Below are 26,465 nucleotides of genomic sequence, written 5' to 3' on the forward strand. Positions count from 1 at the left end.
ATTCAGGAAAATGAAAGACTCCTGTCATTGATGGAGGTGTAGTTTTTTAAGATCACCTTGGGATGGGCATTAGAGCATTGAACAACAACGCCTGGATGATGCATGGAGGTGTTAATTAACTTCATTTAAGATAAGTACAAACATGTGAGTCCAGTAGGCCTCTCAAAAAGTGGCTGTTTTTAAATTTTACTGTGGAGACTGCTATCAACTATCTGATCAGAATACTTCTACCACACTGCACATGTTTCACCATGTACAAACTCCTGCTTGGCAATCCTAAGCGGGCTCTACGTCAGATACCAACACGGCTTGTTGAGTTAATGTGCTGTTCCACTCAAACAAAGATGCCCGGACGTGCGTGCCAACGCATTCAACCAACAACAAGCCAAAGCTCCTTTTTTACACTGAGACCCAACAGCACAACAAATCGCCTTTTGTTGCTCAGGAAGCAATTCCTCTTCCTCATTATTACTGGAAGAAGAGTCTTAATCAGGTTAGCTAAGAGACACACTGTGCTGTTGGGGAAGTCTGTTTACCTGTGGCTTATGTATGATGCAGTCGTGCAGTGTGATTCAATCTGAGGTTGAGACCAAACGTACATGAATTAAGTTTTGAAAAAAAAAGCTTACACAACGGATGACTTTGTCTTTTTACAATGTAAAGTTAGGACACATTATGTTTTGTGTCAAAGTGAACTGTCACTGCTAGTGAGAAATTCACAGAGTTATTGACAATCTTTTCAGCTAAATTGCACTTTTGGCATTTTTGGCTAATACATTTGGTTTTATGGCATCGTTTTCAACAGCTGTTCTCAGTAAAAAAGAAAGCTCCGATACACCCACTCTGCACCAAACAGCAGACAGACACTTAGCTGGTGAACATAGAGCAGAATTTAGCAGCTAAAAAGTCCAAGAAACCACAACTAAATAAGATTGACATACTTTTATCAGGTGGACACAAACACGATAAAGGCTAATATTGCTTCGGAGGCCCTAAAAGAACAGTTTGACATTTAGGTGCAAGCTGTCTTGCTGACAGATAGATGCAGGGATGGGACAATGGAAGATATTATCGCAGATGGTGATAAAACTCTTCTGATAAGTTGATCGTGAGGATTTGTCCTTAAATCGTGAATAATCCTCACATGAATGACTTGAAAAAGCTTTCTAGCTCATTGGCGTAAAAACCTATACAGATTTCGGGATTATTTTGAACTGCCACAAGGGTGGAGCCCATATCTTTTCAGTCAGCCCATCACCATGGCTGACAACACAGCTTGTCAATGGTACCTTCCACAAAAAAGTTAAATCGGATGTGTGGAAAAGTATAAAAACACCTCCAGTTTGCACGCCCATCTCCGTTAGCACAATAGTCTTTCTTAATAAAATGTAAGGTGCCATTTTAACACTATTAAGCATATGTTCATGATTATTGGGATAATATTGTGAATTGCAATTACTTTGGCCATAATCGTGACATGAAATTTTCATATCGTAGGCTACATGTATGGACCTAGAGCATGGAGCGGGTTAGCATAGCAGACACTGGAGTCAGAGGGGAAACAGCTAGCCTAGCTAGCCAATGAACACCTTGCTGTTAGCAGCTGAATTTTAGTGTTGCTTCAAACCCTGAAATTAACTGTAATTGTGTTGTTTCCTACTACAACCACCTGAATCAAGAAACATTTCAACATTTCAACATTTCTGTATTTTGCTCCTGGTTTAGCCTGTTTCCTCTGTCTCCAAAACGTAAAACCAGATTGGCCCTGGATCTGGAACAATGTCTGCTTTGGTCATGTTCAAATCCCTCTAAACAAGCAGCAGTGAACAGAGTAGCCAGTGCACACACGTGCACATGTTGAGCCTCTTAGTGCTTCTCACAAATAACCTTGAGTTATGTAACAACAGGCATGAGGACTGGAGCTGAAATACAAAACACGCCACTCATATTGCTATCACACTCCTGTATTGGCACCCATGTTGCTATTGGTAACTGCGACAGATGGCTGATGGGATTGCGATTGTGATGAAGGTCCCTTGAGTTGAATGCTATCAACCAGGCGAGCAATCCACTGGAGACAATGCTGGAGGGAGGAAGTCTGGGTGAAAAAGAAGTCAACTCTCTCCTTCTATCTTCATATCCTCTCCTCCATATTTCCTCTCCACCTATCATCTTCCTCTTCATCATCATCACCATCAGCTGCAGTTAGCTTCGACGCCCACAGGCTCTCGGTGCATTAAGAGGCCAGTGATATCATCCTCCTCCTGGCCTTTAGTCAGACAAAACCCACTCATTTTACATTTTCACATTTTTGTGATGTTAGGCTGATGATTAACTTACAATGACGGCAGTATAGACTGAGCTTCAAGACCTGCCGTTAACCATCCATCACAGAGAGAATGTGATAGGTTGTACACAGGACGGCTCATCTGCTGGATCACACAAGGAGAACCTGGCTTATAACAGGTACATATACTGTAATCACATATAGCTTTATGTGATTCACATTTATGATGTATTAAAGGTGCTACTAGCAGCAACAAGTATTTGCTTCCAAGAATCGAATTCAATACATTAAACTGAAAAGAGGGGGAAGCATTGGAAATCTGTAAATCATAATACTAAACGTGTGGCATTTGTATTTGATAAGTGATCAAATGGTAAATTGATTGAAAATGATTATAAATCAACTTTCTGTCAGTTGACCAATTCAATTTCATTTATTTGACAAAGTGCACTTCTGGGTCAGATTTTGCAGAACATCTATTGGATCACTTGACTCAAGAGAAGAAGAGGAGAGTGCTGTTTCCTCCCATGCAAAGGGAAATCAAGTGTTCAGATTCTCTGCGGAAATAGTGTTTTAAACAGAAAACAGATTAACTGTCACACTGTCATCAGTTCATCAGTTATCGTTGTCACTGTAATCACTAAAATAACTGCTGAGCTGCTTTGCTGGGAACACGGTGACATCACTACTATGACACTCGAGGCAAGAAACAGACAGGTTGATCACAAACCAGTAGTTTATCCAGATGATGTGATATGACAGGAACTCATCAGCATCACAAGGGACAGATGGGTAAGAATTTTATCTTTCACCTTTATTCTACCTTCATTTGTGGGGGTTTATTAACAACCTGTCTGTTTGCCTGATCTCTTCTGAGCGATATCACCTTAATCATGGGAATTAAGTTAGTGTGCACAATTTTATTATTACTGATAGAAATGAAGGCAAAGTTCAAGATCTAACACCCAAAACGCAGCCTACCAAACTGACGTTTCTGAACTGACGTTAGCTGCTGTTGCTCTCTGTTACAGCGGAGCAGAGTGAGGCACTTGAGAACATGCATCAAGTCACATCCTTTGGACTGTCGCACAAAATCTGGCCCGAGTCCAACAGCATTAAGGATCTAATAAACCTGACAAGGCATTGTTCTCTCTTTAGATCTGGTTGCTTCAAAAAGCCCTTAACTGCTAATAAATGCATAAAGTATGTATTAATCTTAATCTTAAAGTATCTTATAAGTGCTTATAAATGTCCCATAATCTAAACATTAACACGTTTTTGGTGCCATTATGACACTTGTATAGTCTTATTAACACATAGTAATGTTAATAAGCATCTTATAAGGACATATAAGGGCCTACTTACCTATTAACTATTGCCTACCAGCAGTAGGAGATCAGAGCAAGGAAACACATGCACATGAACACAAGAGGCCCTGACAGGATGTGGAAGTCTATACATTATGTATACATGTCTTCACTTGCTCATATATAGGCTACTGCTGTGTGGACACAAATAAGCAGTGACACAAACAGGTCATAAAAGCAGGCAGGATGCTAAATTGAGCCACAGTGAAAGATCAAGGTTTCCACTCCATTTGCTCTGAAGGCTGCTTTCAAAGAGAGATCAAAAATAACTATTTACTGATTACTGTCACGCTCCATTCATAATTTCCTGTTCATGTCAAAAGTAGCTCCCCAGTTACTTTCCATCACCTTGTTTACCAAAAACTACAACTCTCTTCAAGGCTAGTTCAGTAGAGAAACAACAGGAACAGAACATTTTCCTGTCGCAGTGATGGAGATGCTTCGTTACTCTTCCTGTTCTTTTTCTGGCTGGGCGTAATTGGTTAAGCTTTGTCCGACTTCCACAGTATCCATCAGCTCAAACACCCCCGGCCTTCACTCCCCGTCCTCACAGCCATTACAACTATGATGAAGCCGTCCACACGGTTGATCCATCAGCCCAGCTGTGGCTATCTGACGTGACTGTCAAAATCATGCTGCTGCAGCGCTTCGACTGCCAGCTGGAGGCGGTAGCCTGGTCCTGGTCTGAGCAGGTAACCAGACAGATAGTATTTATACTGTAGGTAGGTAGGTGGATATAGGTAGATCCTATTCTGTGATTATCTAGCTTTAATAGATACATTTTGTCATTTTTCAACAAAGAATAGATAGAAAATAGATATATAATATAATTTTCTAACAGGAGGAGACAGACAACAGATTTTGCGATTTTCTAAAATTAACAAAAGAAAACAGATTGATTTTATGATTTTTATGGCTAATAAAATACAAGTTGAGAATTTGTAGATCCAATAAATAGAAGAAAAGGAATATGGTGTTGCATGTATCGTATACATTTTGAGAAATTCAAACCTAAAATCAGTCACTGATTACGACTGATGTGGAAAACATTGCTCCAAGACAAACAATTATCTTCGTCTGATTTAGTTCCAAATTGATGAATATTCTGTATAGGCACGAGCAGCCAGTGACAGTTTGTCCGGCAGCTGTAATGACATTAGCTGCTGTTAGGAAATTGCACCTCTGAATCACCCAGCTGAAACAGCACACAAACAGCTCAGAGCCACAGTGGAGCAGCTCATATTTTGAAAGGAAGCCTTGGCAACAGCATGTGTGAATCTTGCATCGCAATCTACACTGCCAATAAATAACCTCTCAGCATATGCCCCACTGTACGGCATATTTCACAGTGTCTGCAAACCATGAAAATATGCACACTCCACGCATCATAAAAAAAAAAACACAACAGCCATAAAGTCCACTGCTCGTTGACTCACCAGAGGAATTGTAGCAGTAGTTACGGAGGCAGGCAGAGCAGGAGGAGGACGGCTGCCTCTTCCATCGGCTGTGCTCCGGGTGAAGGCACAGCTCTGCTTGTGCGAGCGCTGCTACACAGCCCTCCCTCCCTGCCTCTCTCTCTCCTGCTCTGCCTGCACCACCATTGAGCCGGTGTTATCAGACAGAGGTGTCAACGTGGAGTGGTCTCCTGCAAGAAACCCCACGAGGCTGCCCTGCCAAGGCAGCACAGCTAAGCAGTCTGTCTGTTCAGATGTTTGAAAGAGGAAGAATATGGATTCTGCACAGTGCTGCACTGCCTCCATGGGCACGACACAGGGTCTGACATTTATTTTTCAAAGTAATTTTATGTCTCTGGATCACTAATTCATCAGCTGTTTCATCGATTCATAGCAAAACCTGGTAGGACCTGAGCCATTGTACAACAAAAGGCATTTCTCAAGCTTAATTCATGCTCTGACTGCATGTCAATATTGTCTCTTAACACAAATGATCCATTTTTAACTAAAACACAACTGGAGATTATTCACCCACCGTCTCCTACGTCTAGAATATTTCAGAAGCACAACTCTGTGCAACAGTCTGTGAAGAGGTGGCATGGAGGGTTACTAGAGTTTAGAGGATCCTTCAGGGACCACGTTTTATACAAATCTGAGGCTGTCCTTACAAGAATAATAGCATTTGTTCAAGCTTAACATAATCCATGTTTACATTTTACTGTTAAGAACCTCTTGTGGCCAAGTGAACTTGACCTCACTGAGGTCCATTTGTAAAGAAAGTAGATTTTTCAGACTCATTCCCAACTTCCCAGCTTTTGGACTGCAGGTTGGGTCCGCCGTCATCCCACAGCATCAGTGTTTGAGAAGTTGGGAATGAGTCTCAAAAATCTACTTTTTTGACAAATTAGACCTTTTTAAATGTTATTAAATGACTCTTTTGGCCAAAGTGCAACAAGCTGTAAACGCAACATTGACATATTATCTTATACCTTTCAGTCACAGTAACCATGTTGTTACCTTGTGAAGCATTTGGATTAGCGAGTTCACCTGATCATGTGATCTCGAGAATTAGTAGTGTATCGGACTTATATTCAATATTTGTAGACACTGACTCCAAATGATTCATAATGTTGCTCTGTAAGTGCTGGATGTGGATTAAGCTGCTGTTTGCTGACAAGTTCATCATATATATCAACTTAAAACATAATAATATGTCAGTGTTGTGTTCACTACCTACATTTTACATTTAGGGCATTTAGCATTTGTTCAAAGCGACTTACAGTAATTCAAACATATATTCATACACTGATGGCGGTGGCTGCCATGAAAGGTGCCAACCAGCACATCAGGAGCAGTTTGGGGTTCAGTATCTTGCCCAAAGACACGCAGACCAGGGGAACCGAACCAGCGACCTTCTGATAACAAGATACTGGCTCTACCCCTGAGCCACAGCCGCCCTACCGGTGTCCACTGTCTCCATATGACCTACAAAATATGCAGTTATTGTAGGTGTAGGTTTACTATTACAAAGGTCGATCAGAAGACAGTAATCTAGCTATTACTCTTCAAGATACAGTACCTTGTCAAAGTGAAAAGTGTTGTTAAGGAGGACTACTGACTGACCTGACAGTGGCACTGAATCAGTTACTGGAGCAGATTTCATGGCATCTTGACCCAAGTGTTGGACAGACAAACCAAGCAAAGACCTGACATCACCATAGGCCCGATTCAAAACACCCAATGACAAATCTGCTGTTGAAATGCAAGAGCATGTAGCACTTCACAGACAGAAAAAAGCAGGATTTGTTGCCAAATTCATCACCGCAAGTCAACTCAAACTAATTACAAGCAGCCTAGAGTGAAGTTCTCCTGTCCTCTACGCAACATCATCACTAAACTCATTTACATACAGAGAGGATTGAGAGATTAAAATTGCAGCTCAGGTGTGGAGATTCCAGTGTTTTGTGCTGTAAAGCTTTACACTCATGTTTGAAGTGGGAAACCAGCTGTGAAGCTCTGTGTGCACTCTTCTTCTCTCAAATATCTTCTCCTTTTCTGGGCCATGAATACACTTTGATACATTTCCTCCCTATGTGTGTCCTGCATAAGTGCCTTCAGTTGTTTCTACGGCTGAAAATCCTTTTCAGCTGTGAAATGAATGTCTACTTCTTAAAGCTGTGTGATTCTCCCGACTATAGCAAGCTGCTCATTTATGCAGCACCATTTTCCTGTCACTTAGCTATTTCCAGAACAGATGTCGTAGGTGTGAGGCTTTTAAAATTCAAAGAATGAATCACTCATTAAACATGTATGCTGTTTGCTCCGAGCTGAAACCTTACAAACAAGTAAAAAGAGGTAAGCCACAGCCTCTACACAAATTGTTAGATCATAGAGTCTGCCACTGAAATGAAAGCTCAACACTAATATTCTTTTAAGTCAGGTTTGTTGGAGAGTTGTACTGTCTGATACGGTTTCAAAGGCTTTTGCTGTCAGCTCAGTGTAACATTCCCCACGATCAAAGCAATCTCGTCTGAGAATGGTTGTATCATCTCATCCTGCTCACGGGCTTATTATAAACAACAGTTTTGGAAGTTTGGGACCCACTATCTTAAAGATATAATGTGACATTTCTATACCAAAAAGTCTAAAAATGACTAGACTTTTGTCGTATATTTTGTTGAGTTGTGCACTCACAATACTCCAACTGTATCCGACAATGTTCAAAACCAAAGAAATCCACAAGTTTATTCAAGGTAACAGTGCGTTTCATTTGGTCGTCTGTCGCTACAACTTCCAGGAGAGAGTGACGAAGGAAGTTGCTGAACAAGGCTAAAAGTAATGTGAATAAAAACATTACCTCATCTGTGAGCATTTGTGCCAGACTCACATCAGATCAATTTTCATCAGCGTTGGTAGTTGTTTCACGTTGTGTTCACCACCAGCGAGGCCTTACATGCCAGTTTGACTGTGGGATCATTTGTGTTTATCACGTAACTTGCGTTATGAGTGTTTACTCGCCCCAAACAGTCAGATAACTTGACTTTACATTAGCCATAAACTGACAAGCATCAGACATGCACCGTGGGTGTGTGTGTCTGTGTGATTGAAATCAGGTCGATCACTGTAAAGTACATTTCCCCTCCAGCTCCAGTCAGCAGTTAACATTACAGGACAGAAACAGCAACAGAGGTCACCACTGCTGCAGTCAGGCTGATAAACAGGACTGAAGATAAATCCACTTTTTAATCTCAAAAGTAATCTCTGAGCTCTCTTACCACCAGTAAACTGCTCTGGATCAGAACAGAATCTGGTATTCCTCCAAAAGGTCTAGCTCTGCACCCAACTCGCACTGCCAGCACACACTTCCTGTGTGTTCAAAGACACCGAATGAATAGACAATGATACAAAGTTTATTGGGAGAAAATGTCACCAAAAGCATCCAAAAAGGAGTGAAAACTTTCTCCTTGGGATGTGGTGGTCCATAGAAGTTAGAAAGTTCTAGCCTGTGAAAACACTCAAAAAAAAAAAAAAAGAAGAAGAAGAAGAAGAAGAAGAAGAAGAAGAAGAAGAAGAAGAAGAAGAAGAAGATGTGTTTACTGTTTTCTCATTTAGCAGCTGGGGATCCTGTCTCCTGTGGTGTTGTTTTTCCAGGGTTACACTGAGATAATGAAAAGCAAAGTGAAGCAAAATAACTTTTTTTCCAGTGCCTTCAAAATGTTAAATAACTTCAAGGGCACGTCGAGCAAAGTTAAGGTACATTATCAACAAAAAGTGAAGTTTCAAGTGTTTGGCTACACTTACCCTGATGAAAGAAATGATCTGTTTTAGTCACTGAGTAAACAGAGGGATGTTCGAGAAGTCTACTTCTCTGATATGCCAAAGGAAGTTTTTAAGGAGAATATTTTGGGGTGGCTGCCATCTGTTCTTGTTAATTAAAGAGCTATATTAGGCAGAGATATCTGAATGAACACAAAGGGAATGAGATGTGAAAAAGGGACGGTTTGCTGATGGATGGTTCAGGACAGATGAGTGTGTTAGCTTAACTGAAGAAGTTTCCTCCATTGTCTTCTGCTTCTCACTATAGTGTATTTGATGTTGGGCTGTCTTCTCCTCTATTTCCTTGTCCTTTACATCTAAATGCAGAAAGTTTGACAATAACCTCTCAGACAACATTGGACATTACCAACCGAGAAGAAATGGTATGTTTCTGCAACATTCTGGCTTCATCATCTTTGCATTAGCAACTGGGATTGCGAATTTATCACCAATCCACAGAAGAAAATGCACGAAGGTAGACACAAAGAGGGTTACCCTGCACTGTTCAGAGACCAAAATAGTTTGATATGTGGGACAAGTAATGTCGTGTTTTTCTGCTTCCTTTTCTTCAAGATGGCAGTAAAAGGCATGTGCTCGTGAAGCTGCTCCATCGATTAAAGTTGCACTTGAGGCTCAGAGGTTGGTCTAATGTAATGAGTTTGGGCCCTTGGAAGAGTACCATGCACTTAGGCTACAGTGCCACAGTGGATGGAGCACATGTGGTGCATTAAGAAAAAGGGCCAGAGCCACCGTTGAGCAGTGGGCGAAAATGGCAGGTAGAGGGGACATCGAGAGTGAAAACACATTAGCTGAGAAACTGATGTTTGAACGTCCATGGAGCGCAGGCAGGACATGTGTGTTTGTGTGTGGATGACCGACGGGGCACATAAAAATTCTGGTACACACACATAAAAACACTTGATATATGTGCAGCCTGCTAGCAGGGCTTTTATTTTTCATGCGCCTTATTTTTCAGTCAAGAGCTAGTCTTGCAAAGCCAGCTAATGGAAAGACTGAGTAGGGTCATGGAAATGCTGACCTGAACTGCCACCTCTTGTATCTTCCAAACGTTGTGGACAGTTAAGATACTAAGTGTTACAGAGAAAAGAAAAAGAAAGAAAAGCAGAATGAGCTAATGATGGAGAAGCTACAACCAGAGACTGAGTGACATTTTTGCTTTATAACTGACTGAATCAATTCTCATTTAACACAGTTCAACACATTTTTCAGTAAATATTTCATAAGTATTAAATTAACTGCAGGATCAGTATAGCTGGATACTTAATTAGATACTTCATACTATCACTAGTCCTACTGTACATGTACTGTATGTTGACAGGGCCCTGCAGTTAGAGTCTAGTCCTGAGATACTGCTCTCTGAAGTCCAAAGACCTTAACTTCAGTAATGTAGGTCTTAATGAAGTGAAAGAGTCTAGCAAAGCACACATCAATTAATGTAAGCATTCATAAATCTTCCAACATAAATAAATAAATAAATAAACAATACGATTTTTTGAAGTTTGGCCCTCTGAGCTAAATGTCATGTTTGTGATTCTTTGTGTGTCTAAACTTCACTAACAGCTTATTCTCACTGGGTCGGTTGAAATTAGTGCTGACCATCCAAAAGAGCCTACGGGTGATTTGTTTATTCAAATGGTTGACGCAGAGTGTTTACAGTATTCCAATCAATAACAATAAATCACTTTTCACAAATATTATCATTTTTTACATTTATATCTCCACTAGTTCTGTGTAGTATTAATGTAGTTCTATCACATCTAGAAGTTATTTGGTCTTGCTAAAAAGCTTCGGAGCCTAATTAATTCTGTGTGAGTTGACATGGAATGACTTGAACTGCAATAAAAACTGCTTCTGCTGCATTGATTTTGATTCTTTCATCAAGCCCGTCTATCGTGATTCCAACACTGTTGTGCAAAATCAGTCAGGAACTCTTAAGGAGTTCTCAGACTTGAAGGCGAAATAAGGCAGGGTTTAGAGGCAGAATGTGTATGAAGTGAGGCTGTGAACAGACCAGTCCATGCGAGTCCAATGAACGTACTTTTACAAAAAAGAGAGAAGTCTGGAGGATACACACTTTGCACATGTCACTAGCACCAACTAATGTTCGTACAGTCGCTACGTTATGGCAAATAAACACGCTAAATTTGTGGATATAATGCAAGGCAAACATGGCTCCACGTGATGGCACTGACAGTAACATACATTGCCTAGCAGCCGAGTCCATCTGCAGCTTCGCGCTGCTGCCATCCTCTGAGGCCTCCCTGACACCCTGAGGAAGCAGGCGTTCACTCGCCCTGCTTGTATTTGCTATGCTCTTCACACACATTAACTATATTTCAGGGCTGTCACCTCTAATTCAGGTTACGAAGACAACAGGTGAAATATCCTCTATGCTTAACAATGTGTGAGAGAGAAAGAAAATATTCTGGGGATTATTCATTTTTTTGTGGTTGCTCACGCGTCACCCAGCTCGGGGAATTTGAAGGACAGATTTCTCTGTGATCTGACTCAATAAATGGATCAGAAGAACGCTGAAATAACAACATCATATTGCCGTCCTGTAACACGCTGAATTCATGCCTTGTCAGGTCTGTTGGCTAGACGACAAGCAAACAACTTTTAAAATGCTTGTTCCCTGAATGGAGCTTGGATCGATCAGAGCTATGCTGTGCTGAGACATATTTCTATGACTTACCAGGTAGTCCGACTTCCTTGCTCACTTTCCTCCACGCCAGCTCCTTTTTTGTCCTGTCTCGGAACCAGTAGATGTGTTATCGTACAGCTCTGGGTGTCTATAAATGGCCACGATTATTAGATTATCCTCTCCTCCATTGAATGTCTGGACATTAGCAACGCTGACGTCATGACGTCAATGTGAATGTCAATGGACGATGACAACAGGAGGGAGGGCTTGTTCCTGTTAAACATGCCAACCTTAGTAACAAGCCCCCCCGGCCTGTGTTACTGAATTCAAGGTAGTGTTCAAAGTAGAGTGTCCGTAAAGCCGGAGTTGCTCATTACTGTAGCACACCATGTACTCAACGCTGTTTCCTAATGTCCTTGTGACAGCAAAGTCCACTAAAACCAACCAAAATGTGACTGTTTCACAACATTAACGGTCTAAAACTCATAGTATGTCAAATGTTTGTCAGCAAGCTTTATTTTGGATGCCTAACCGGATGTTGCTCTTTTATTATTGCTAACCTGACAGCAGAGCCCTGCCCATGCAAAACTGATGCTAAAGAGGGACCTATAGCAAAATAGTTGGAAGCTTGAGGCCGCAAACCAAAGCTGCAGTAATTGACAAGTTGGTAGTGAGAACATGTTGCCATTTCCTCACAAGCACCCCTCAGTAGTTGGCCACCATATACAAATGAACAGCTCCTGGCTTGTACTTTATAAAATTCACTTTGAATGGTAACAAATATCTGAATACTTTCTAGGCAGAGCAATGCCTGCAAGGACATGGAACTGAAGTTAGCATAAGAATCCCTAAAAAGTGGACTTTCAGTGATGATTAGCTGCTGCTTAAATGAATGGCTGCAGCAAATGAGAGCAAAGCATATTCAAAAGAATTAATTTGCCAGTCGGGGAAGAAGAGAATATTAAAATTGGTTTTGTGCCTGGGAGAGAAGAAAGCAGAGAGCAGTTTTGTGAAGTGAAATTAGAGTTCTGCACTAATGTGTGGAAGGCAGCTGTTCATGGTCCAGCTTTGTGAGTGTACACACACTGGATAATGAAATGCATCATCTTCCATATCCAGCATGAGCAGACGCCAGGAGCCAATAGCCATTTATATTGAAGGTACCCCGATGATAACACCACATCATTAAACAATCCAAAGAGGATACAGAAGTTTTTCTGTCAAAAAATGATCTTATTTGCAAAGGTCTCAACAAGTCATGTATTTGAGTGTAACTGAGAATTTGCTCTTTTTAGCAGGGCAGATCATTTTTCTAACTTAAACTGACAGCTACACTTTCCAGTAATCATTTAAATATTGGTACATCAGGCTTTTGACATCTTAGAAATGTCTGTTGAAGATTCTAAGTTGAGAAGCAAGTTTGAATCCTACAGTACACGCTCATTTAGTCTCAGAAACACACCTGCTATACTTTACAACCCCTCATACATATACAGTAGTCCTAGCTAGTGTGAAAAACTGTTACTCCTTTTTGACCAAGGTGCTTCAGGTGCTGGTTTGGAGCCAGTACCTAATCTGGAACCAGTTCTTGGCGTTTGACAGCCAAAGAACTGGCTCTTGGCCAGGATAAGCACTTCCAGAATGGCACCAACTTTGCTTGTCTAGAACAAAGAACTGCTTACGTCATGCAGGCTGGGGGCGGAGTTATCATGACCAAGAACTACTAAGGACATTTAATTATATCTGGACACAACCATGGAGACGGAGTCCCATTCATTCTTATGTTAGCTGCTCAGTGGCGCATTAAGCCAAAATGGCTTGATAAAAATACCCAGATCTTCTGTGTTGTGTGGCCCATAGAGCATGCACACTAGAGACTTTAGTCAACCAAGCTAACGGCTAACTTCTGGTCTAGCGCCCGGCTAACTTGAATGGAGATAAAATAATTTCATCATGTGGCTCTTCTAGACTTTCCAAATTTTATTGAATTGGGCCCTCAAATTCTGACAGTGAAACGAGTCATTTCATGGAGGTTGTGCCGCTCAAAGAAATGTATCCACCGTTTTACAGACGCTTCCTTCACAATGTTGTGATGCCCCAGTGCATCACACGACGATATAATTACACAGCTTGGCCACTAAGAAAACTGGCTTAAAAGCCTAGCGCTTGTCCTGGGGGTCTGAGGACCACCTAAAACTGCTAATGACCACCATTTTTAAAAACCAGGAGAAGCTACCATTGTAGCTTGACTTAAAAGATTTTCACTACGGCCACCTAATCGAAGCAACAGTGGGCAGAGGACCAGTCATGTTTGGATGCCAGGAGCAACACTTATAAAGAGTTGATATAGTCTGCCAAGCTGCAGCTGTACACACTGACTGAATGATGTGACTCTATATTGGCTCTCATGCCTGCCAAAACCCAACCGGTTCTTAAAAGGTTGGCATGTTTAACCAACTCTGAAAGGTACACCTTGATGACATTGTGACATACTATGAACTCAAATACAACCTAAATGTGAGTTATTTGGAACAGGTGGATCAGGGTTGGGTGAGTCTGCTCACAGAAAAAATCCAAGCCGAGGGAGAACCTTTCAACATTTAAGTTTAGTTCCTAACACTCCTCTATGTGAAGCCATCCGTGAAAAATTTGTCAAATACCTCAGGATCCCTGAAAGCCTCAGGTTTGCTGTGTTTCAACTGATTTGGGGTAATTTAGAGTCCTCCTCCAGTCAAAAATATGTTTCTAATTCTTGTTCTTCCAGTTGAATGTTTGAACGTGTGTCGAATGATCCAAGTGTACATCTTTTCATCTGCTCATTTAAAATCTGATTTTACGAGGCGGCCTACACATATGATTTGTGACAACACAAATAGTTTGGAAACCAGTACTGGTCCAATATTCAGCATTCTTGTGTATGTTAAGAGATTAACTAGAATAGTTTACCAGCCCTAGCTTTAACCCAGAAACACTTATATGATGAAATATTTCAACCATTAAGACTCTTTTAGACCAAAATAAAGTACTGTACTGTATACTGGTTTAAAGTGCGTACTGTGTAGTATTTGCAGCGCTGGGTACTGTTCAAATTTGAGCATCTATATGCCTGTAAATATGAGCACACATATTGTTTTATGTTCAGTATGTAGATTAAAATATATTGTTTATACATGTTTATGAATATACTTTAACTACAGTAGCGATGCTAACCCCTGTTAGCGCATTAATGGGGATTCCCATTGTGTGTTATCATCAAGCTAGCGAGCTAAGCGCTTGTTATATAAGAAAAAAAAATTAAGGGAACTCTTTAATCACACATCAGATCTTGATGAACAAATTCTTCAAGTTGAAAATCTTTACTGATGTACATTGTATAATTTGTTGAGAGCAAATGACGTAACAACGGTCAGTGGAAACTAAAATAATCAACCCAAAATCACATTGAAAATCTCAGTAACAAAATGGAATCACAGGCTGATCTGACTTGCATGAAATTTATCATGGCAACTCAGAATGTGACTCAATAGTGTGTCTATGCGTGCCTGTATGCACACACGACAACGTCTGGGCATGCTGATGAGTTGGTGACCTGGATCAGTCAGGAAGGAGAGAGCTATTGTCTGTGGCCACCACAAAGCCATTCCCTTTTGGGGGGTTGTCTTGCTTTTTGCCTCTCTATTGCACCTGTTGTCACTTCCATTTGTACCGAAGCAGGTGAAACTGATTCACAATAACTAGTGCTTCCTAAATGAGACAGATTGATATCCCTGAAGTTTCACTCATTTTGAATCAAAGAAAGCATGCTGCTCAGGTACCGACATTTGGCACTAATTGATTTAACGTGCCATTAACAGTACTGAGTCCAGTTCCGAACTCTAGCTACATACACCTTCACAGCTGTGTGAAAAACCAAATACAACCTCTGACACATCCTTTGTGTTGCTTGGCAACAAAGACTTGTGTGTACAAAATGATTCATGACTGCATTTTGATGCTTTCCTGAGGATGGTGTGAGCTGCCCTGAAGAGGAGGTAAAGGAAGAAAGGAAAATGAGGTTTACATTCCTGCAAAGTCTGATAGTGAATCTGCTCATCAGTCCGTGTGATGCTTATAATGCTGGAGGCAGAATGTTGTGCTGTGTGCACAATGAGCCTGCCAGTAAAGACATTCGATTCATTCATGTGTGTCTGTGGATAGACTTTGTGTTTGTGTTTTCATGAGATGAATCCTGTTAAAATTAAATGTATTTTGTGTCACAAACTAGTGTCTCTTCTATGAAATGCATCCAAAGCCCCAGAAGTACCTCGAGGCACGAGGAGTCACTTTCAGTGCCATGAAGTACTGCTCATGCCATGGAAGGACCAGAGTAAACAGAATAAAATTATAATATCATTACCACATTCATATACCAGCCCAGTCGGCAGAATAATATGCTGGCAGTTAAAGCAACATTATGTAGAAATTGTCATTTTGTGTGATTTGGCGCCCCCCACAGTTTCTGAATGCAACACCACTGTGGTCAATACAAATCCCAGGCGTGTAACAGTTTGTCAGATGTAATGTAGGTACTGAACTCATGACATCAGAACAATGTGATGTGTTGAAAACTTGTATGTTGAAGTAAACATGTATGTAACGCTGTGATCCTCCCCTCTCACTGAAGTTACTGTACACAGAGCAGAAACAAGAGACAGAGACACCATTCACCCTGTTACAACACACTGTACCATCAACATGACATTTCTGCAAAAGTGATACATTCACATTTGTATACCTCATACGTACCATATTGACATTTGTACAGGAGGCTGAATCACATTCACATTACATGTTTATGACACATCTTTCAACTTACAGTTAGGTGACAAGGCAGCCAAGTCAGTGACTGCAATTTGAGACCACGTTTAACACTTTTAAGTGTGAAACCACTGGATACTTTTGAGGAGGGGCCACAGTGTTTCAACATTTGTAAGTCACTTTTCAATTATCAGCCGTTTTTGTGGTGAGAAAAGCAGGTATTTCAATCAAACATTATCTTTCCCTAACCCTAACCAAGTGGTTTTGGTGCCTAAACCTAACCAGCCATGAACACAGTGTTGTCACAACATGGGCCCTATTTTGACGGTCTATAGCACATGGTCTAAAGCTCTGTGTGTGGGACCTTTGGGTGGATGGATGGCCCAACAAGGCATGTAAATTTAGGACAGGAGACTGTTGTTAGCTTCCTGCTGCCTGTCAAATCTTTTATTTTATTTTTTTATTTTTTGGGGGGCTTTGTATGGCTTTATTGATAGGACATCTTCAGAGATGACAGGAAACAGGATGAGAGCGAGGTGGGATGACATGCAGCAAAGGGCCCAGGCCGGACTCAATGTCTGCTCTACCAATTGAGCTAATGGGCGCCATATTTGGTTTGTTTTAACCATGATCACTATTTGTAGGACTGTTCTGACACACTAGGTAAATATCAGCATTGATACTGCTTTTATAGTGCCATTTCAAATTAACCGACTGACGCAGTGTCTTTGTCATAGTCATGACTGTAGTCATAGTCAAATTAAGCGTTTCAGCTATCAGTTATTTATTCTGAATCAGTTCTCCTAAAACTGGCCTCATGTTATCTTGCACAACAGTGATTCCATTAGCAGTGTGGTATGTAGATTTTAAATTTGGGAAAATGATAGCCCTCAGTACTCTGAGAAAAAAACTGCAGTTCTTTTAGCCATGAACTTGAAGTTTTAATACATTTCATAGCATGAAAGGAAAAAAAAGATCAGTCGGGGTAATGATAGAAGGGATGTGATGATACAGTACGATATCATCATGATATATATGATAAGTATATATATGGTACGATATTTATCATAATATTTTAATAAAATTACTTCAACAATGTCCTTTGGTAGCCAGCCATGATCTATGCATGTGTAAAAAGTAGCCATTGGACTATGAACAATTGCAAAACAATACAGTGGCCAGCAGCAATCCCTCCCTCCTCCCTCTGGTTGTTCAGCAGGACTAGAGGGCACCCAGGGGGGCGTGACACGGGAGGACAGCTAAGAACAGGCACTCCGCCGCGGACAAAACATACATCACCTGTGTAACACTTACACATTCACGCACTGAGAACGCAACCAACGAAGCCAACCAATCAGAGGTGGGAGTAGGGCGGGTCTTATGAGAACAAGTCTGTCTTCTTGAGCAGTTTGACTGCGCCCTCTGCTGGTCAAATAGAACAATACAATGACAAGGAGAGATAGTAGAATGCATTTATACTAATCCATGAACTTTATGAGCAAAATAACCACCTGATGGGTTGGTAGATATCGTCACAGTCCCACAACAGTATTGCAGCATTTTGTTTTTGCATTATCGTGAAATTCTGTTTATCATTACATCCCTAGTCAGACGTACTGACACTTGGTACCCCATAATGCTGTAGCTTGTAGTTTTAATGAAGAACTATATAAAATGTAGTCTAAGTAAAGGAAAGTTAAACATTGTATGGTTTAACTTGTAATGTCTACTTAGGTTTTTGTTTAACCATTTATGTTACATTCAGACGAAATCACGCAATGCAGTGAAACACTGCAGGCTTGTGCAATGGTGTGGTAGTGTCACTCCATGGTCCGTGTGTGTGACATGTTGGGAACCCCCACTGATCAGTTTGCTGAAAGGGGAAGCTGCTATGTGGTTATGCTACTAGCATGCTGGTCCTGTTAGTGATCACTTGTCCTCATTGACGGATTTAAAATAACAGCAAACAACCAGGATGAGGCAGATCATTACAGCATGTTATCTGGGGGACAGGATCGAACCGAGCAATCACAAGTGAAACATCACACTACACAGGAATGTCCGTTGTGTTCCCCCTGTAGTATTTATTCATGCTAAATAACAAGCCCAGCTACTGACCCGTTCTGCTCTGCCTCTGATCGGTCCTACAGTGATCGTCAGCATCCAGGATGTGTTTTAAACTGGTGCACAAAACCAAACTGAGTGAACACACATGACACACTATGTTACAGTCCACTGTGGTTTCACTCATTCACGCTGCCAGTCTGATTGTCAGCTTATGTGACTGGCCACAGCAACGTGACCCTCAATAAATTAAATGGGAAGACCTGTGTTTTCGCGGCACTGCTGGATTTGGTCTGAAACCAGAAGCTTTTAAAGAAACTGTATTCCACTGCAGAGTTTTCCCGTCAACAGCCAAACAGGAAAGGGAAAGCTTGAAGTCTTTTAATGTAAAACTATGGCAATATCTTTACAGTAATCGAAAAGCAGATACATGAAAAAAAATGTTTTAAAAATTAAAATGAATTAGTAAAGTAGTATTTCTTTTCATTTTCAGAGGTGAAACTCAGAGCAGCAGTGGTGAGTAACACATGATATGTTGTTGCACTGATGGAATGAGTGCTGTGCTAACATAGAAGAATTGAGTTTGCATTCAATGTGGAGGAGGGGAAAATAGGAATACAAGTCTCCCATTTCAGCATATAAACAATGTGATTAGTACTATAATGTTCAGACTCTCCTGGAGAGGCAGTCTCTCTCTCTCTCTCTCTCTCTCTGTTGTAACTTTAACATCAGACTTCGTCTTTGTATTTGTCACAGTTGCCCTGAAGAAAACACCTTTCTCATTTTGCTCCCTTTATATTTCTAAAATGAGCTTTTCTTCATCTCCTCCCTCCTTTCTTGTCCTGTCGTCATCTCATCCTCTCCTCCTCTACACTTTCAGTGTGTTTACGTGTGTGCTCGCTCGTGTTTGTGCATATTTCCCAGCATGCCTCACACTTCCAGCCTCTGCTCTCCAGTGGCATCCTGGGAGGTTTGCGTTGGAGCCGAGGCAGCAGTATTTTTAAACCCGCCTGCTACCCAAAGAGGGAGGATCTGAGGCACAAACTCATCTGCACATGACACGTTTGAGTCCACTGAGGACCTCCCAACACCTCCCACCTCAACAAGCTGCAAATTGAGACATTAATGTGATGCAAATTTTTTAAAATGTTTAAAAGGGCTTCCATCACAGTCAGAGAAGTCTTTAGTCTCTCATGGCTGTTTAAAGCAGAGTGGTGCTGGCTAGTCTCAGCTATTTAGAACACTTTACCTCATTACACACTGTGTGAAGTGTGGTTTTTGCTGCACACATTTCTTTCAGAGACAAATATTCTGTGTGAATGCCTCTGGGCTTCTGATCACCACGCCACCCTGCTGCCCCACTTTTAAGGAGGAAACTGGTAGAAAGAGTTCAAACAGTGTTAGGTTGCTGACATTTGCGTCACAATTTGGAAAAATTCAACCAACTACATATTTCTGCTTTTCAGTTTAGTAATATGCATTTTACCATCACACAGTTATCTGATTTGTTTTGTGTCAAACTGCTTTGACCATTTTCCTTAAGTACATTTTGCATTTCAGCATCACTGTTGATATTTGACAGTTTCTCAACCAGCACAGGAACATTTTACAGTGGCCATTATATAGCATGGTCCACATATAAATGATGTGTCTGCACAAAAATCATTCATGTCACTTCCTACATTTACCATAAAATGGTATTTATAAAAAACAAAGGAATGTGCCAACCTCACACAACCAGCTCACACATGATAACACTAATGAGATGCAATCCACTGTACTCTGTATCAAATTAGACAAATACTATAGATATTAGAAATAATATGTTCTTCATTAGACAGTAAACAAATCCAGTTATACCCTCAGTAAACTAAAAAGATCCTGGTACCGTCGATAGCCTGTTGTTGAGGAGTGATGGGACATTAAATGATCTGATCTGATGTCTTATGGAAATGATATGGGAGCAGAGAATCAAGGAAGCATGTGGCTATGGACTAAACAGAACATCCTGTTGTTTGACTTTGTTTTACAGTACAGGTTTACTGTAATGAGCAACAAATGACCCTGTAGTACAGTGAAATCCAAAATACATGCACCAACTTCAGAGCTCTATGTTTTGCCTGAACATTATTAATATGGCATTACAATTTTCTAATTACAGCCTGTGTTGTCTAATGAAGCCATGTTGGTAACATTAAATGTGGTGTCTCATTACAGTATAATGTGGTAGTGAGGGTAAAATTGATTTCTAATTGCATGATCTTGTGAAATAGTGTGTAATAGTGTATTAGGATCTTTAGGAGGAGTATATTTCAGTATAATAGTGTCTAAGTATATTATATTTTAGGTCTAATACAGCATTTGGTTCCTAATTACAGCATGATTTAGGTGCATGGTTTATCACTAGGGTTATAACTGTGTTTGTTTACCGTCTGATATATCATTTCTATTTTTTGTCTAATTACATACAAAGGTCCTGTGCTGCACATTCACGTTGGCTGGCTGCTTTGGAACTCCCTGGGGTGCCGTGCGAAACAGTGCAACGGAAGCTACAATGCTAATGGTGCTACAGTAGCAGTAGAACGCTACGTGTCAGAGATACAAACCTGGTAACTGCATCTGCATGATAATTCTGTCCGTCTTCTGTTGTCTGGCTTTGACACGAGGTCAGTTTATGATTAAATCATTAAACAAGTCATTCATTTTTCTCCAGTCATGCAGTTGTCAACAACGGTTGGCTGCACCCACTAAGGTCAGCGCTGCTCAGGTCAAAGCTCAGCAAACGTGACCATGATACTTAACGCTCGAGGTAACACTGTAGAAACTGCATTAGTCAGGTTACCAGGGATGGAAGCAAATATTTCCAATTAGCCATGATTAGGTAATGTTTTCTTCTCTCCTGTACGTTCTGAGTATATTCTATGAACAGTAACACTCATCACCTTTATTGTACAGTACTCAGAGCAGTACCCCAGTGCAGCTGTGCTGCTGTAGCCCAATCAGAAGGACTTCCCATCTCAGTTTCTTTGGTATTCAAATAAATGGTTGCCATCTGCACTCGTTATGTTCCTGCACTCAAACTCATACTTAAAATAACAAGCTCTCATATCAGTCGACAAAGAAAAATCATTTTTTTAAAGCCAAAGCAGTCTCTTCTAGCTTGTGGAAAGTTAACATTTTGGTGATTTTACCTGCTAACAGTGAATTGTGTGGGGCTAAGAGAGACCTGCAAACATCTAACTGACAAAAAGATCAAGTCAAAGTTCTGATTTTATACACCAGCATCCTGGCACTCTCAATGCTGTTGTGTACTATATCCTTAATGTGACACGTGCGCTGATGAAGTAGCTAACAAGTGTGTGCTGTGGCTTGAATAAAAAGTAGAGCACTCTAACTGGTACTTGTGAGTACCCCCGTCCACGTCACGTGACGCATACAGTCACAAGTGGGCACTCAGCTAACTGCCCTTTGAATGTGAACACAAACGCACAAATACACAAGGACGGACAGGGACATGGCTGCCGTGCTGTAGCACTGTAATGTAAAATGACACATGGTTAGATATGGCAGAGTGGAGGGGCAGCCTGTGTCCTCCAGCCTGACATATCGTCTCAGTGCTTCACCTTCCTCTAAGCCAAGCGCACACACACATACACACACCCACGCATGGCACAAATCACCCTTACATGAGGTCACAAACTCTGAGAAGCACACACACGCACAGGCACACACACGTCAGGCCAAATGACAAAGCCCGTCCATCATCCTGCTGCCTTTTACAGCTGCTCTCTCGTATCTTACAGGCAGACAATAAAGGTTGAAGGCAGATCAGTGGCACAAAACTTTCACTTCAAATGCTGTATATGGGTTTAAATGCTGAGCTGCATGTATTTCATATCACTACTACTGTTTTGTCAGTGTTTGGACACAAGTGAACCTTCCAGGCAGACACATTGCTTTCGCTTGCGAGATTTGCAAGAACACGTGATAATCTCACAAATCCACCCCCCAAGGCTTCAAACTTTGTGCTAATGACTGAACACACAGCGGTCAACGCATTCTCACTTCCAACTCGTCAAATACAGCAGCTTTGTCAGTGGCCTTAAGCTTCAAACTATGACGATCTACCTATCTCTAAACAGAGTTGCTCCCCCATAGTCTCATATTGATCCAAACCTGTTTTTCAACTCTCATAATAGCGTTGAACATCTGGAACATTTGCGCCATTGCTTCAGCAACTCACTTTCACTTCTAGTCAGCTGACACCCGTGTAGTGCATGTGATCGTGCAGCACCGCCCCCTGCTGTATGAGCACATGCGCTCTCTCTCTCAAACACACATGCACACACACAAACACACTCCCCCTCGTATCAAAGCTGTGTCGGTGTTTACAACTTCAGTGAGGTGGACTCAGCTTTATGTTCTGGTCATGAAGAGAAAAAACATGATAAACACTCAGAGGAACAGCTGTCAGGTAATAACAGTAACGTTTAGCTGGGCAGCACGCAGCCTCTGTCTCACTGTCGGTGCTGAAAAGCAATAGATTGCTATTGACTATAGCTTATAGGCTTGTGTTAACATTGTGTAGCCAGAGCTGTGTAGAAGAGTGGATTGTGAGGACGGGACTAATCACAGGCCAAAGCTATATTATATTTATTAAATTTGATTATTTTCTACATTTTACATTTTTCACATTCTCATTTATGGTCACGTTATATATATATATATATATATATATATATATATATATATATATAAAATATTGTTCTCTTTTATCTATATATCTATATATATATATATATACATATATATAGATATATAAAATTGTTCTCTTAAAGTGCACCAGATTGATGCATTTCATTTTAAAATGTGCCCCCAGACCCCCCCCAGAGGGTCGAATGTCCACCCATCATAGTTTCAAGAAATCCTGTGGGAAACACTGCTGCATATTTAAAAAATGTGTATTTATGGATACATTTGGTATCCAGTTCTTCTATATAAGAATGTCAGCCAAGGAATTGAAATTTTTTTACTCCCTAATATCTGTCTAGGCCTAAAGAATTCAGTGTTGGTTGGGCTATAATTTATAGAAATAAGGCATGAATCAAAAGCAGATAGCTATATATAGCATGATACCATGTCATGATTACCTTATGAGGATTATGAATATCTGTCACTTTGCTCGATTCTGGCTTTAAAACGGCTCCTGTTCTGCCGCTGACTCTCAGAATTTCAGATGTGGACGTGTCCTTGAACACACCAACATGTTTGAACTTGTAAATGAGTGTTTGCCTACAGCTGCATCGCATAATGTTGACGGCACATTGACATTAAAGACAAAGGCAAGGAAACAGTTAGAGTGATGGATTATGTATCTGAAGCAGAACTTAAATCTCTGCAGGCTGATTTTAGTGTGCTGAGATTAGTTAAACCAATGTCATGCAATTGTTTGCAGGGATGTCAAATGTGTGCACACCATCTGCAACAAGGCAAGTAACAACAACTTACTTGCATAATTACAAAACATTTTGTAAATTAATGGAAGCCATAGAGCAATATTTATTTATATAGTTTAGTTGACTGACAGCAGCTTGGTGTTATTACTGTAATCTGAAACCATCAATTACTCCAAATCATCTGTATAATGACAGCAGCTCTCAACTCTCATTACAAAACTTTTATTAACTTATCATTTTGAGAGCATAACAATAATGAAAATATCTTCTAAACCTTACTTTTTGGACAAACAGCTGATAACAGTGATGTCGTGTTTCTATACAGTCAGCGGTTTTCTGAAGGCGTCAGCAGGAATCACACTTTTCTTTCTTTAACCTATATAAAGCTCCTGTTCCCGCCGTCTCCATCTGTGCACCAGCCAGGAGGCCACGTTTTCTCCTTTCCTTAGGTAACACACGGCTAATGATGTCATCATAATGGCTGGACATCTTCATTAAACCTCTGTCTAATTGAGGTGGTGAATTAGTGGCTCGGGCTGAAGGGACAAGCCAGCGGAGGAGAGGAGAGAGGGATGAGATAATAAAGGTGGGGAAATGATTACCTCCAATGTAAGCAGTGAGTGTGTGCTGACCTCAATCACAAACTAAAGGAGATAAGGCTGCTGCGCTTCACGGTGACGATGCTGTTGCCAGCAGCAACCAGAGTTAGAAGAATGACCAGAACAGGTTGGTTTTTTTGGCAGGAAGCAGCAGCATGTAACACGATACTCGTATGCATTGTAGCAAAGTCTATCAGATACTTCAGTATGTTTGTTTTCCACTTATTGACATTGTCATAAAGTTATCTTTCTGATTAATAGTGAACGGGATGCAGGTTGGTGAAATAATACATCTTTAATGAGGAAAATATTAATGACATTACCTGCAGCGATCCACCACGATAGATGTGTCTCTCCATTAAGAGATGTGTACATTTACATATATGAGGCGTAACACCTCCCAAAAAGCTGAAAGGATTGGTCCCCTTCATTCAGAGAGATGTTGGAAGCAAGGCAGCCGATAATTCCTGAGCTCCGTCAGAGCTGTCTGAAAATATATATTTTAGAAGCTAAACCTTTAGCTGTGTTTCCTGTGTCCTGTTGAGTTTATAACTAGAGCTTTTAGTTTTGATGCTGAAAGGCACCAAGATGTTTGCTTGCACGAATGGAAGCGTTTTAAATGACTGACAGCAGACTCTATAATCATTCAAGTGTGCATGTGGGATATGAACCCACCTGTGTAGGCACATCTTATAGCAAACAAAACATTGTTTTTGTTGGTCAATGGAGCAGATCCCAGCTGACAGTGGGCATTGTCCAGTTTATCACAGGGCAACAAATATGTAAAGTATAAATCCATCTCTAGATACTTTCTGTCTTCCATACCCTGCCTGTAGCTCTCAGCTCCAAGGCTCCTCTGAACATGTAAAACCTTAAAAACATCTCATAAACATATTTCCATTTTTAAAAAGGCCAAGTTATTTTATAAAAAGGTTCTTTAAAAAACATTACCCAAGCAGAAGGAAACAGTGCCTGAGTTGGGGACTATTTTCAGCAGCAGATTAATCCCTGTTTGTTGCTCTACTGAGTATTTCAGGCAGCAAGACACTGTGTGTGGGATTGAGTCAAAATAAACGTGTGTGTGTGTGTGTGTGTGTGTGTGTGTGTGTGTGTGTGTGTGTGTGTGTCTGATGTATTTTAATAGCTTCTGAATGACAATCTCAATGGCACAGAGGAAGAAGATATATACACACATACTAGCAGATACAGTTAGTGTTGGTATGACATGGAGTTTGTTGACTGTACAAATAATAATGAATACAGAATCATTTAATGTAACAAGGTGAAAGATGGTTCCTTTTAGTCTGATTTCAGTATCATCACATCTCCCATTAACACAGAGGCAGGATCCCTGTAATCATGTAAGAGCTTTCACAGACTGCCTTCTGACTTGAGTTACACTTTGAGAGCCGGATGAATTAACACTCCTTCAACATCTGGTAAGAAAGCAGCCCAACTTCCTGAAGAGGTCATTCAAACAACCACAATTCAATCTGTCTCTAATGCTTCTTGATGGATTTGTTTGATATCAGATAGCCATCCAATCCACCCTGAAGCATGACATGGACCAATGTAAATGCAGTAATGTCACTGATGATGCATTACATACATTTTAGATGAACGTGTGCGACGTGTGTGTGATCACACACTTGATCTGAAGTAATTCAGCTGAATTCTTTCCTTGGCTTCATGGATGAGTAGGGTGGAGAGGAAGATATTTTACAGTGTCAACTGAAGGTGAAGCTGATGGAGCTGGAGCGAGCTGAGCTGAAAACTGACGGAGCTGTTTAGAGTCAGAGGGAGAGGTACACATGATGCAGGAGAAAGCATGGAGAATCCTCTCTCACACAGCGTCACAAATGTGATTCAGCCAGCACTGTGAGTGGAATTTGCTGACATCAGCCGGGTGAGCTTTCATCACCCATATTCCACACAGTTAGCTCTGTGGTGGTCGTGGACG

At 40.9% G+C, this 26,465-nt stretch overlaps 1 protein-coding gene across 8 annotated transcripts in view; it reads right to left on the reverse strand.

Annotated features, from left to right (window-relative positions):
- Positions 1 to 26,465, reverse strand: part of LOC311252833 (pleckstrin homology domain-containing family A member 5-like) — a 227,601-nt gene that overhangs the window by 85,189 nt on the left and 115,947 nt on the right. The window contains exon 1 of one of the 8 annotated variants that reach the window (XM_084346390.1): positions 5,091 to 5,168. The exons of the other annotated variants lie outside the window; for them this stretch is intronic. The gene's annotated coding sequence lies outside the window, so the exon portion shown is untranslated. Of the gene's footprint in view, positions 1 to 5,090; positions 5,169 to 26,465 lie in introns of those variants that run through there. 8 annotated transcript variants of the gene reach the window in all.

Source organism: Pagrus pagrus, assembly GCF_965226575.1.
Source record: "Pagrus pagrus genome assembly, chromosome: 23".
NCBI lineage: Eukaryota > Metazoa > Chordata > Actinopteri > Spariformes > Sparidae > Pagrus > Pagrus pagrus.